This window comes from Rattus norvegicus, chromosome 5 (assembly GCF_021556685.1).
Source record: "Rattus norvegicus strain SHRSP/BbbUtx chromosome 5, alternate assembly SHRSP_T2T, whole genome shotgun sequence".
NCBI classification, from domain to species: domain Eukaryota; kingdom Metazoa; phylum Chordata; class Mammalia; order Rodentia; family Muridae; genus Rattus; species Rattus norvegicus.
The window spans coordinates 170,180,529-170,194,313 of record NC_141538.1 but is presented as its reverse complement, the minus strand read 5'-3'; positions in this window follow the sequence as shown (position 1 = coordinate 170,194,313).

Genomic DNA, 13,785 nt, shown 5'->3' with positions numbered 1-13,785 from the left:
AGACTGGATAGAAAGGAGGGAGCGAGTTGACCACCGGCCTCCTCCCCGCTCTGCTTCCTGAGTGTGCAGCGTGACCACACATGCTCCGGCTGCCTGACTTCCTCACCAGGATGGGCTACAATCTTGAACTGCGTTTGAAATGAACTATTCCTTCCTCAAGTCGCTTTTGTCCGGTGATTTGTGAGGACAAGTGACTATACACATGATGAACTGAGCATCGAAGTGTTAAAACCAGACGACCTGGGCTCTTCATAATGAGGAAGACTAGAAGCTGAGGGGTGTGTCTCACATACAGGGCCCCCTGCTCAGCATCCCGGCAGAGCTCTGGTTCAAATACTGGGAACGAAATAACAAAAGAGCACATTAGAATAGAGACCCCCAGAAAAGTGGTGTGATGCAACGGTAGCCACGGTAGCCACCAGCCACAGAGAGGTCTTGGGAGGAAATGGCCCGTTCACAGGACACCCTTCCTTCCAAAAACCTTAGGTAAGGGGGCTTCTCAAGGGGCTGGAGCTTGCTGACAGCCAGGTGGCAGTCAGTCCAGGCACACCAAGGATTCAGCGACTGGATGTGAACACCTGTCTGTGTGAGGAGAGACTCAGTTCCACAGGGCAACTGTACAGCACAGCACACCGCCAAGCCCGAGTCAGGAACAGAAATTAAATAAAGTCTGAGGCCAGCCAGCTGAATGATACATTATGCAGAAGCAGCACTCGGCTAGGGGCAAACGACATCTTTGATCAGACCCTGGGCTTCACAGGTCAGCTCTGAAGGACTCAGGAGGGCAGACAGGGAATGTAAAGTGTGACTGTCCTTAAAGCTCATCACTATTATGTCAGTGTGAAAGGATGTAGTGAAAAAACTGTGCTGTCTTAGGAGAAGCCAGTCCTCCTCTCTGAGCCCCCAGTCCTCTCCTCTGAACCCCCAGTCCTCCTCTCCCTCTGAGCCCCCAGTCCTCCTCGCTGAGCCCCCAGTCCTCCTCTCTGAGCCCCCAGTCCTCTCCTCTGAACCCCCAGTCCTCCTCTCCCTCTGAGACCCCAGTCCTCCTCGCTGAGCCCCCAGTCCTTTCCTCTGATTCCCCAGTCCTCTCCTCTGGGTCCCCTAGTCCTCCCCTCTGAGCCCCCAGTCCTCCCCTGTGAGCCCCTCTGATACCCTAGTTTCCATTTCTGAGCCCACAATCCTCTCTCTGAGCCCCAGTCCTCCCCTGAGTTCCAGCCTCCCAACCCTCCTCCCCACTGGTTTGCTTATGTGCTAATGACTTCACTGTTTATTTTAGGTGTCTACAACCCATTCTTGCAGGAGTGAGAAGCACCAGTGTTTATCTTCCACAGCTTCAGGGGTGTGGAGACAGAAGTCACCAGATGCTCAGACCTGTAGGGCAGAGACTATCTTCTCTCCCACCCAGTGTCCCTCCTTTCACCCCCGAGGGCTTCCCCATGAAGTGTGTGGCTCAACCCTGGGCCACAAGAGTGAGCCGTATGCTTCCTTCTGAGGCATAGGGATTTGTCTCCTAAACGTGAGTGAGTACAATCCAGACCCCTTCATTTGAACCCAGCATCCCGACTTGCAGGGCTGCTAGGGAGATGCTGCTCCCACATCCCTGGGCTGAGAGACTCTCCCCAGTGTGAGGTCCTAGGAGACAGAGCCTTAGTCGTGAGGGCAGGGTCCACAGATGGAGTTGATGAGCTACACTGTCAGTCAACCTTTGCCTCCCTTCTCAAAGGCAATCAGGGAAGAGCAAAGACAGCTCTGCTGCTGGCTTTGCCAGGTTCTGAGTGACAGCCGCAAATGCCTTCCACCATTGGCAAAGATTCATCCGCATAGAGGAGGCCTGGTGCATCAAAGAGCCATGGGGAGGGTGTCCAGGTGACAGACTACCTCTGGCCATGTACACGCCATGATTATTTAGCCTTGCGGCATTTTGTCTAGGCTCCGCCCCACGGTTACCTGGCAATAGCCAGGTATGCCTGACTCACTTTAAAGGAGCAGCTTGCTCCCTCTGCTCTCTCTTGAGTTCTCCTCTTCTCCTTTTGCTCCTGCTCTCTTACCTTCTTTCCCTTCTCTCCTCTCCCTATTCCCCTCTCCCATTTCTCTCTACATGTTTATGACCGGCCTCTCTCTGTGTCTGTGTCTGTGTCTGTGTCTGTGTCTGTGTCTGTGTCTGTGTCTGTGTCTGTGTCTGTGTCTGTGTCTGTGTCTGTGTCTGTGTCTGTGTCTGTGTCTGTATCTGTATCTGTGTCTGTCTGTCTGTCTGTCTGTCTGTCTGTCTGTCTCTCTCTCTCTCTCTCTCTCTCTCTCTTTCTCTCCTTTTCTCTCAACTCCCCTCCCCATGCCTTGGATAAACTCTATTCTATACTATACCGCCCTGTGGCTGGTCCCTCAGGGGAAAGAGATGCCTCAGTATGGGCCCAGAGAGGCACCCCTTTCCCCCATACCATACCTCCCTTCCACCAAACATAATCCTTCCTTTCTTATCTTTTTTATAAAACACAACAAGAACACACTCATCTTCTAAGCCTGGACCCTGCCCTGGACCCCAGGAACTGTGTCTGCAACACTCTATGAAGCACCTTTAGAACTCTGCCCTGGGATGCACCACACCTGTCAAGTGCCCCAGGCTGTCTAGTGTGCCACCTTACCGGACCCAAGACATGACAGCCTTGGACACAGGTCTGTTCACTTCTCTCCCTTGTCCTCAGCAACTCTACTCCAGAGCTCAGATCTGGAGGAAGTGGATGTGGATACTCAGGGGAGCATGTTTCTTTCTTAAATAGATTAGTTCCAGCTGGAAGCTTGTGTCTCGGGCAGTGTGTTGAATCAGGCAAAGCAATTCAGACGTGGGTTTACAGAGGGGACACGCTACATCTGACAGAGGATCAATGTGTCTCTCAGTCCTCATCAGAGAGGCTTTTATTTGCAGTAGATAGTCGTCAACACAGAGACCCAAAGCGCAGTGAGTACGGGACCACGGCGTGCTCAGCCCCAAATGGGACATCTCTACCACACCGTCCTCCCAAGGCTAGGGGGTTATTGTGGAAGGGCAGATGTGTTAAGGGCCAGAGGTGGTGAATGACCACAAAGAAGCAGCATCTTTCAGACACTGCAGGGAAGCTTCCCATGTGAACTCATGGCACTATAGCAGCATATACAGGACCCAGGAAGGCATAAACCAGAACATAGTCCGGCACGGCGAGGGAGAGCATCGTGAAGTCTCATGCCTAGCTGAAGAATTATTAGCAATTGATGGGGACTGGGAGAGGCAGAGTCTGTTTTCTTTAAGAGTATAACCCCTTCCAGGGTAGGTTAACCCCACCCCACTGGAAGGCTACACATCAAAGAATACATCGGCAACACGTACTAGGCCTGATGGGAATTTTAAAGACTGACATAAAGCTGGGTTGGAAACGGTGGATCTGGGAGGAGATGGGAGAAGGGTTGAATGGGAACAGAACATACTATACAAAATTAAAGGGGGTTTCCTGGTGGGGGGGAAGAGGGGTTTCCTTTGGGGGCTGTGGCTTTCAAGGTCCCTTAGACGTCATCGTATAACTGGATGCGGAGACCTGACAGACCAAAGTGCCACCATGCCAGAGCTCAACCTGGGAACCTGTGAGTTTCTTGGTCTTCCTTACAGAGATGGGGCGACAGCTTGCAGGCGGGAAGGTAGGTGACCCCAAAGCAGCCACACTGTGGGTGGATTCACCCAGCATGGATGATGCTTTCCTAAGGCTACACAGATGGAGCCCCTCTCATTTCAGCTTCCCAACCTGTGTGCTTTAGACCAGATGCAGTTAGGGCAGAATTCCATGCAAATGACTGCAAAGAGAGGCTTGGATCTTAGTTGGGGGTCCAGTGAGCTTCCCCAACATTTCCTTCTGTGAGGGGATGCTGACCGTCCACAGGCCCGACTGTAACAGATGATTTGACAAAGACGGCAGCTGTTTTGTGGCAGAGGGCCACAGTCTACAACAGAGAATCAATGTGCCACATGGCCAGCAGTGGCCCAAGAAGATGTCAGCCCATCGGGCTCTCTTCTGCAAACTGTGGTGTTAGGACTTTTCCCACAGCTTAACAAATGAGCAGGAGAGCCGGCCCTCTGCAAACTTCTTGCTTCTGGCTCTGACAGAGATGCTGACAGAGCCAGCCGGAGAGACGAACGCATTAGAGAATTTTCCATGGTGACACAGACAGGACTCACGGAAATGAGAAGCCCTCTCTTTCAGAAATGCTTGTCGGCTTAGAGGTTTCAATGCAGCTCTCCACAGCTCCCTGTGGAGCTTTCTGATCCCACCTGGGGTAAGAATATTACCCTCATTTCCCAGGGTGGCCATAGGGACTCCTTGCCTGAGGTCCCTCATGGGACAATGGCCTGGCTTCTCCCGTTCTTAAAGCAGTCGTGTGACCTACTTCATGGAGGCCGTGGTTGGGGCTTTGAAATGACAATGCCCTAAATATACTCTTGGGGCCAGGCTTTAGGCTGAACACCAAATCAGTTCAAGTCAGGTAGGGGCTATTAGGATGGGGTCAGAAAATGACACAGATGGAGAATTTGGGGCTGTGACTGGGGTGGGGGGGTGTTCCATTCTCTTCCTCATGCTCCGTTCTCCTCAGGGTGGGCTATTCCCACAGGATCCACGTTGGGGTGTGAAAGGCCCCCTTATCTGCAAAGGTCAGGCTCAATTCTGATTCCATTTTTTCCCAGAGAGCCTCCTCGTTTGGACCCATTATTGGGGAGTGTATGAATCACTTCCTTCTGTGGTCTCACAGGGTGGGGGGAGGTGTTAAGAGTGGCAGACACTGTACTCAGCCTCTTATCCTAGGGCTCTGGAGAGAGCATCCCGCAGGCTCCTCTGAGAGGTCCAGAAACCACCTCATCGTTCTCAGCTCCCAGCAGGCAGAGTCGACCCGACTTTCTAACCTGCACCCATTCGGTTTGTACCCTTGGTCCAGGACACGGTTAGTGACTGACGCACCCCTGTCTGCTTGCTTGAGGTCCACCTGACTCTCCCCAGGACTCTGTCTCCTCAGTGTCTAATTCTACACTTTTCTTGCCCTGCCCAGGCTTCAGCCCACCAACAAGGAAGTCATTTCAGGCTCCTGTAGCTAATCAGTTGCTGCTCCAGCCCACTGGGTAAAGGAGTCCTTTTGGCTGCTGTCCAGGTGGGGAAAGACCACAAGGTCAGAGTCTTCCTTTGGTGGCTGAGCTTAGAGTTGGGGGAGGGGGACCTGGGAAAACTGCATACCCCTCCTCTTCTGAATAGTCAGAGTGGGGAGAAATCTTAACAGAGACAGGGTTCTAGAACATGGGTGCAGCCTCGGAGGGAAAGAGCAGGGCCTCCCCAGACATCTCCAGACCAAAGAGCCCAAAGCTGTCTTTCCTCACAGTGTCTTCTCTGAATTGTGACAAACCCACAATTCAGGACAGGGTGGTTGCAGACCAACACTGACTGCTTCCCCTGCTTCCACATCTCAGAGAGCTGGGGCCTGGGGCTCAGGAGATGTCGAAAACGGAGACAGACAACCTCACAGGGACATGGAACTTCCAGAAGAATCCCAAGGTCATCAGGCTCGGTAGAGGCTGGTTCCTAAGAGCCATGCCTTGGGTTCTTGGACCTTCCCTCCTTCCCAGAAGCTTCCCTCCCTCCCACAGAGTGCTCAGGAGGAGTGTCGTGTGATGTCACCACCCTGATATTCTTGTGGCTCTGAGCTATGTGTAAAGAGAGCTGTGAGGCAGACAGGCAGACCGTTCGTGCTCCCATGCTGGCCGTGCCTGAGCAGCCTGTCCTGTGCAGGGACAGCAGGATGTGGGGGTCTTTCCCAAGAGCTTAGAGATGTCTGTCAGGACCCACAGAGACTGGATATGGTCCAAATACCCTACACACTCACTCTTCTCAGACAGAAACTAAGGGATGTGAGGGGGACCTCGATCAAGGATGGGATCCTGAAAAGGCCTTCAAGTGACCAGACTGGAGGGATATCTACGTCAACATGTCCCCAAGCCTGAAGAAAGTGTCCAGGGCTCTCTGATCATCACAGGGACACTCTGTGTATGCCAGACGCTGAGTATTGCCCCGTGTCCTCTCAGGGGTACTCACCACAGCCATCTGCTGTTGAACAAGATCCAACAAGAACGGACCGAACCATTGTTGATCAAGAATCTTCCAAGTCTCCCTCAAAGCAGACTCGAGGTGACACATAGACAACCTTTTGCCTAGTCAAGTGGTCAGGTGACTCCATGGAGACATGTGACATCACTTCAGGGCTCTGCCATCTACAAAGTCCACACTTGAGGACTATGCAACTAGTGTTACAAAACCACAAAAAAAGCTTCCTGATGGCCCGGGAATGAATCTGAGTGGGTAGACCACTTGCCTAGCGTGTACAGACCCTGGCACTGTGTGAACGTTAATGGTGTTGCATGCCTGTAACGCCAGGGTCAGAAGTTGAAAATAACACTCAGCCATGTTGTGAGTTCAAGGCCCGCCAGGGCTAGAGACTGTGCTTCTTCAAGAAGAAGATTCACGTTGTTTTAAATAAGTTTATAATTGATTTTGTGTTGGTCCACATCACAGCTACCCTCTGCGTGTGAGACGCAGCCCTGAGAGTGGCCTTCTATAAGCGTCTCAGGTCCCTAAGCAGCACAGCAGTTGGGACATTTATGTATGGGAAACTGTCTCAAGCCAACCCAAGGAGACTGCACTGTAGACAGAGTTGACTTAGATGAGCTTTCAAGACAAGTCTCCAGGTTTTACACTGGCTCCAGGCCATTTTCAGGAATGAAGAACTTCAAAGGACTCCTTCGGCAGTGTGTGAGAAGGGCGCAAGGGGTCCCAGACATCTTCTCCCTCTTTCTCTCCATCACCATAGCTAGTACCACATATTCGAGAAACCTGAATCCCTCACACTGGACCACAGTCAAAGGCAGGAGAGGCACCCCAGGCACATGTGGTTAGTGGCTCCATTCTGTGTCCCAACCCCCAGTGGCAGGGGATGCTAGATCGTGCCAATGTATGGAGCCAAGCTGGGTAGGTTCAGGGGGAACAAGCCACAGGAGCGCATCTCACAGATCCGTAAGAATGGAACAGGAACATGGCAGAAAGTATAAAGAAGGTGGTAAGGTCTGGGTGTGGGCGGTGTAGCATGGGGAACGCTGCAGAGTACTGCTCAAAGTCAGAGTCACCAAGGCCTCGCCAGTCTTGTCTTCTGTGATGGAGTTTGTCTGGACTATGGCAAGGGCCCATCCTTCCCAACCTACTAACCCCAGCGCTCCAGGAAGAGGACTGAGTTGAGTGAGCATAGCACTGCCGTGTGCCTAAAGCCAGAGCACTGGCCGCTTGGTGCTCTCTCTCCACGTGGTGTGTTAGGCTCCTGTTAGGGCTCACGGGAGAAAAACACCTAAGCTGGGAGGAACAGCAAGGCGGGATGCCAGGGGGAAGTGTGAAGACTTCCAGGGAGCCCAAGCTGGTCTGTTGCTCAACACTGAGATTCAGCAGTGATTGACTGTGGAGAGGCAGAGGGCTGGGGAGGCAGGGGTTGAGATCAGAGCCAAGCAGGAGAAGGCAGAAATGACATCTCTGAAGCCCTTTCTGGTATTCCGCAGCAACCTGGCTGCCTAGAGAGAGTGCCGGTCTCGGGACTCAAAAGCATCTAACTGTGCTTTTGAGACAGAGCCTGAGACCCGGATAAGAAGCCAAGCTTCTTAGCACCCGGCAGCTGATCTGCTTACGTAAGCCGGATGCAGAAGGAAGGAGGCAGTGCACACAGAGAGAGGCAAAGCAGAAAGGCAGGAGAGGCTGGACCAAGCAGAGGCCTGTCTGTTCACCTGGGACTCAGTAGACCATGCTCTCCGCGTTTGCTGCCCTCAGCAGCCCAGCTATCCAGTCATCCCTGGCTTGGCTGCCGTGACTCCTCTCTGTTCCCTGGTATTTCCTGGCTAGGGAGGCTGCTCCCAAGTATGACACTCTTTTCTGTGTTCTCACTGGTCGGACTCTGCATTATCCAGGGACTCTCTTAACCCTTTGGATAGACTATCCTGGTAAGAGGCAAGAAAAGTCCTAGCTGTTAGCACTTGTTAAAAAGGAGCCTGTGGGACACCTGGCCTGGTCTCCTCAACTCCTGGACTCCCCCTCTTTTGGCCTCTGCTCTCTCTTTAACCTAGTCCTAGATGCTGGCCTCCCGCCCCTGAGAAAGATCTGGACACTAATGTTGAAAAGATGGGAGGGTGCATGGTCCTCCTGCCCTCCCACATGGGGAGAGTAGAGGATGGGACAGGGAAGACTCCTTCCAAGGCACCACACTGAGATCATCTGTCCTGGACTCTGGCTTCTCAGCTAAATGCCTCTCAGGGTATCTAGTTGACCCAGGCCATGTGAACAAACACACACATTCTCGGAGAACTTGGGACACAAAAAACGCCCACCTTAGGCTTCCCAAACCACCAGTAAACACATCCCAGGTTGGGGACAAGCCTTGGTGGGCTCTGAGGAAGACTCACCACCAATATCGTGCCAGGATGCCCTCCTTCTAAACAGCTCTTCCCCCAACCTCTTAGCTTGCCAGGGAGCATAAACACCCCCCCACCCTGCCCAAAAGACCAAGGAGAAAGAACCCAAGAATCCAGAACCTGGCCCATCTCCTGCACCCGGCTTTGTTTGGTGTGTTAATTGAACTGCTTTCTACTCCTGCTGGAAGATGAGAGGGAAAGCAGGTTTAACGATCTAAATGCAATTTGCATATAAAGCTATGGGGCGAGGCAGGCAGATTTTCTATTACCCAGCCAATAACAGGATCCCTTCCTGGCGAAATGGCTTTCTGGAGGGAATGAATGGCCCATGTAGGGAGGGAAGGCAGGCTAAGCTCCACTGAGGCTCCAGGAAGATTCTGCAGCTGGTGCAGTGCCCTGCCTGGCTTCAGGATGGCCTCTCAGCAGAGAGCAGGTCCTGGGAGAGGAGACAAGACACACAGAATCCCCTGACTCTGTTCACTGGAGCAGAGTAGGGTTCATTTCTGGCTCCTCTCTCTCCTGTTCGGCGTCTGGAGAAGACAGGCATGGATATCTGTTCTGAGTTGTCACTGCTTTGGGGATTAATGGTCACAGTTACATGTCTGCTATCCAGACGAGAGGTTAAAGGGTGTTCCTGAAGTTGCTGGTCAGGGTGCAACCATGCATAGACACGTGTGTGTGTACAATCTCCAGCTTCGAGGGGGTAGAAGGTTTTTCCGACTTTCTTGGGGGCAATGGCCAGGTCCATGTGTACCTTTCAGCAGCCCACGCAGGACTTTAATGAGATATAAAGTGTTGAAGAGCCCATTTCTCCCCATTCACGATGCAGGACCACGGTGCAGGGAGAGGATGGTAATGGAGGACTCTCAGCACGGAGTGAGATACTGCGAATGGGCTGCCTGAGGAGCACAGGGGCTCTCTGCACATGACTGTTGCTGCTCTTCGATGTCCAGGTACTTAGGGAGTACTGCTACCAAGCTGAGTTCACTCCAGGCCTGTCAGGAAGCTGTTGCCCAAGATAGACTAGCCATTAGGAGCAGAATTGAGGGAGGAGTCACTGACTGTCCCAGCCACGGGATCGTGGGAAGGAGGTGGGATTATAGAACCAAGGGCAGAGTGCCCCAAGGACCCATCTGAGACAAAGGTGCTGACCAATAATCAGCCGAGTGCCATTCACAAGAGATAGACATGCCCTCTGCCCAGAACTGTGAGGTGAACGTTAGTTAGAAAAGTAAGTATTTGAAGTTCAGTAAAGAACTTTGAAACAAGCTGGAGAGATGTCTTAGTGGTTAAGAACACCGCCTGCTCTTCCAGAGGACCTGGGTTCAATTCCCAGCAACCACACGGTGCCTCACAACCATCTGTAATGGGATCTGATGCCCTCTTCTTGTAGGTCTGAAGACAGATACAATTTACTTATACACTTAAAGTAATATATACATATTACTTTATGTATACATATGTATATATATATATATATATATATATATATATATATATATATCAACGAAATGAGATGGTTCTTGCTAGAGAGATGGTCCTGGGTCTAATGCTGGATTCCATTAGCATCAGGTCACATCTGCATTGAATGTGAACAAACCTCTTCTCATTATTCCCAAACACTATCATCTATAATATATTTACACTGGGCTAAGTATTGTACAGTGCCAGGATGATTGACAGGAAAGCAGACCAGGGGTCTCACTGGGCACCCAGCAGGGGCTGAGCTTTAACAACACTTTCCATGATAGTGATAAGTTCTATGTATGTCTATAGTGCAAACACCCCTGTAACTGAGCAGAGGCACTGGGAAGGGGCAAGCAGACTCCCTAATTAACAGCTTCTGAACTCTCTTTCTCTGCTCAAGCTGTCTTGAGCAAACCGACCACCATCACTGTAAGAGCCAACCCATGGGCTAGCACAGTCTGCCCTCAGCAGTCCTCAGAGGCCTAGAGACTACTGTGAACGGTCCCAGTGGATGTCCTGGCTCCTAAAGGCATGTCCCCAACCATGGCCGTCTGAAGCAATCTTTTCTTCAGATGAAAGTCTCCACGGACCGTTTCTACTAAGGCACTTCCTCTAGTGGAGGATGACGGTGACATCATAAGGCTTTGAAATTCAAGCCTTTAGGACTGATGGGTGTAAGAGGCAAGACAGGAGGCTGTGACTGATCCAAAATGATCAGATATGATTGGGCCAAGCATCCCTTCTCTGGCTAAGGAGGGACAGTCCCTGTCCCGACCACAGATGGTCCTTTATGAGGAAAGTCAGAGAAAGAAACTGAGGCTGGGATCAGGGGGCAGGGACTGAAGCAGAAACCACAGAAGATTGATGCTCGGTGGCTTGGTCACCCCAGGGCAGCACCTCCCCCATTGATTCATCAGTGAGGAAAATGCCCTACAGGTTTGCTCACAGACCTAGCTTAAGCGGCAGTGTCTCCATTGAGAGACTTCTGCCGAGTTGATACAAACTAACCAGCACCGGGATGTGTGCTCACTTGCAGGCTGACTTGAGGAGCAGAGAGTAGGGTGGATGAACAAGCGCCAGCCCTCAGTCGCAGCTTGATCTCAGATTAGGAGCCATTACAGGCTGGGAGCGCTGTCCAGCTGCTATTTAGCTGATGATTCTACAGTCACCATGCAAAACAGATCCCCCACCCTCCACATGAGGACTGCTACCATGCACTGACTGACTTGATGCCACCTAGTTTCCAGTTTCTGGTCTCCAGGACAAGGCTACTGCCCTGAGCCTCTGGCCCTGGCTTCCCAGTACCAAGCACTAGCTACTCCCATGTAGATGGTTAAGACACGGCAGACTGTCAAGATTGCCTGACAGCTTAAGAAGTGGCTAAATGTCTCCTATCTGCCCGCCACCACCCTGCAAACCTATTTAAAGTGACAGACATGGCATCATGGCCTGCTAATGATTCAGTGAACATCTCATCCATCTGCCCAGATTCTACCCTTGCTGGTGGGAGAGGACACCAGTGTCTGAGGGATCCCTATCCGAAGCGTCGATTGACCATCTTGGGATGAATGGCATCTTGATGCAGACGCTCCATCGGGACTCTATAGGAAAAACGGATACGGTATGGGTGATGTGGGTGTACACAGACATCTACAGTGTCTCCACTATCTTGGATGACTCTGTGTGGGACCTAGATGATGGATCTTCTAGACGTTTCTCCCTACTAGAGCATTGCTGTGCAGACCACAGCTTTGGGGAACAGAAGGAAGTGTTAGCTGTGACCTGGCTAAAACATGTGGAAATCTCCATCCCTGAGTACTTCGGGATCTGACTATTTGGATACAAGGTCTTGAGGAGAGAAAGTTGATCCATGGGTTGCTTAGGCTATCCCTGACTCAACAGGACTGGGTAGATTTGGATATGAGTAGGTACCTAACAAGACAGCAACTCCCAAGCTCACACCCTGGCCCTTGAACGCTTTCTCAACAGAGGTGGCACCAGAAACATCCTGGTCTTCAGCTTAGATGTGGCTGACTGGTTTGAGGGCAGAAAGGAGAGAGATTGAAAGATGGGGAGGTGAGAGACACAGCCAGAATATGGCAAATACATAGGCGAATGCCAGCAGCAAACCACTGAACTGAGAACGGGACCCTGTTGAAGGAATCTTAGGAATGACTGAAAGAGCTTGAAGGAGCTCAAGACCCCATATGAACAACAATGCCAACCAACCAGAACTTCCAGGGACTAAGCCACTACCCAAAGACTATACATGGACTGACCCTGGGCTCCAACCTCATAGGTAGCAATGAATAGCCTAGTAAGAGCACCAGTGGAAGGGGAAGCCCTTGGTCCTGCCAAGACTGAACCCCCAGGGAACGTGATTGTTGGGGAGAGGGTGGTAATGGGGGGAGGATGGGGAGGGGAACACCCATAGAGAAGGGGAGGGGGAAGGGCTGGGGGGTGATGGTCTGGAAACCGGGAAAGGGAATAACAATCAAAATGTAAATAAGAAATACTCAAGTTAATAAAGATGGAAGAAAAAATAAAAGAAGAAAGAAAGATGGGGAGGGTTTGTCAGAGCCAGGACAAGGACCAACAATGGTAGCCACAAGAATCTTTGAGAGCTTTGAAGCTTCAGGACCATGGAACCCGGACCCCAGACTGAACTCTGTAATGCTGACCACTGCCAAGATCACTGGTTGCAACACCTGAAGTCTGCACGAGGACTTTGACACTAGTTGGCACCACTGATGGCCCACTGCTTCTGTTTGCTGCTGTCAAACATGGGGATGGGGGAGACAAAAGCTGCTGGAGACCAGACTTAAAAAGCTTGCCTATATGGCGTCTACTCAGGTAGAGCAGTAGACCCACTCTCCCCTCCAGCTGACAGGTGAGAAGAGAATACAAGAGGACACATGTACGTCATGTGCAAACACAGCACTGTGGTCTGTGAGGGACTTGCACCTTTTCAGACTGAGTATCTGTAAAGTGCTGGAGCCCTGAGGGTTCTACAGGAAGATAAAGGAACTTTGGGATGCAGAGAGACAGCTTTTAAGTACAGAGTCACCCAGGTAGGAGCCAAGGAGAGCCTGAAACCCCTATCAGAAGCCAAAGAAACAAGAAGGATCTCAGAGGGCTCAGAGCCCCTGACACCTTGGTTTCAGCTGTCTTGACTCCAGATCCACAAGGAGATAAATTTATTTTCAGATCACCTGGCTAACCAAACCAGGTGAACCCTGACTCTTCTCAACCCCCCCCCAGGCTTTGTTCCATGAGTGACAAATTCTGGGGAAAAAAAAAGCAGAGATCAGCTGGCTTCTCTGTAGTGGACAAGTCATCTCCCTCCCTCACTCTGTGTGTGTGTGTGTGTGTGTGTGTGTGTGTGTGTGCGCACGCGCACGCACGCGCCTGCAATGTGTGGCTTGTCATAGCCTCTGTTCCCAGCTCTCATAGCAACACTAGGTATTGGCTCTGTGCTCACATGTGACTGCCACTGTATTTCAAGGTCACGAGCCTGTGGATGTAAAAATATGATTTTCATATTTTATGTCACATAACACTGCTCCTCTTTTGATATCTTTTTTTGGCCATTTGAAAATGTCAGAGCTGTCCTTGGCTGTCAGGTTCTGCAGCACAATTGGTGGCCTGCACTTGGATGCAGCTGTGGCTTGTGACCTCCGAGCAAGAAGCATCATCAGAGGAGACTGAGTGTGGAGGAGACAGACAGCAGGGTCCTCGCACCTGCTCAACAAGGAGCCATCTATTAGCTCAGGTGTCACCCAACCTCAACTGGGTTGAGAGCAGGCCTGTTGGGC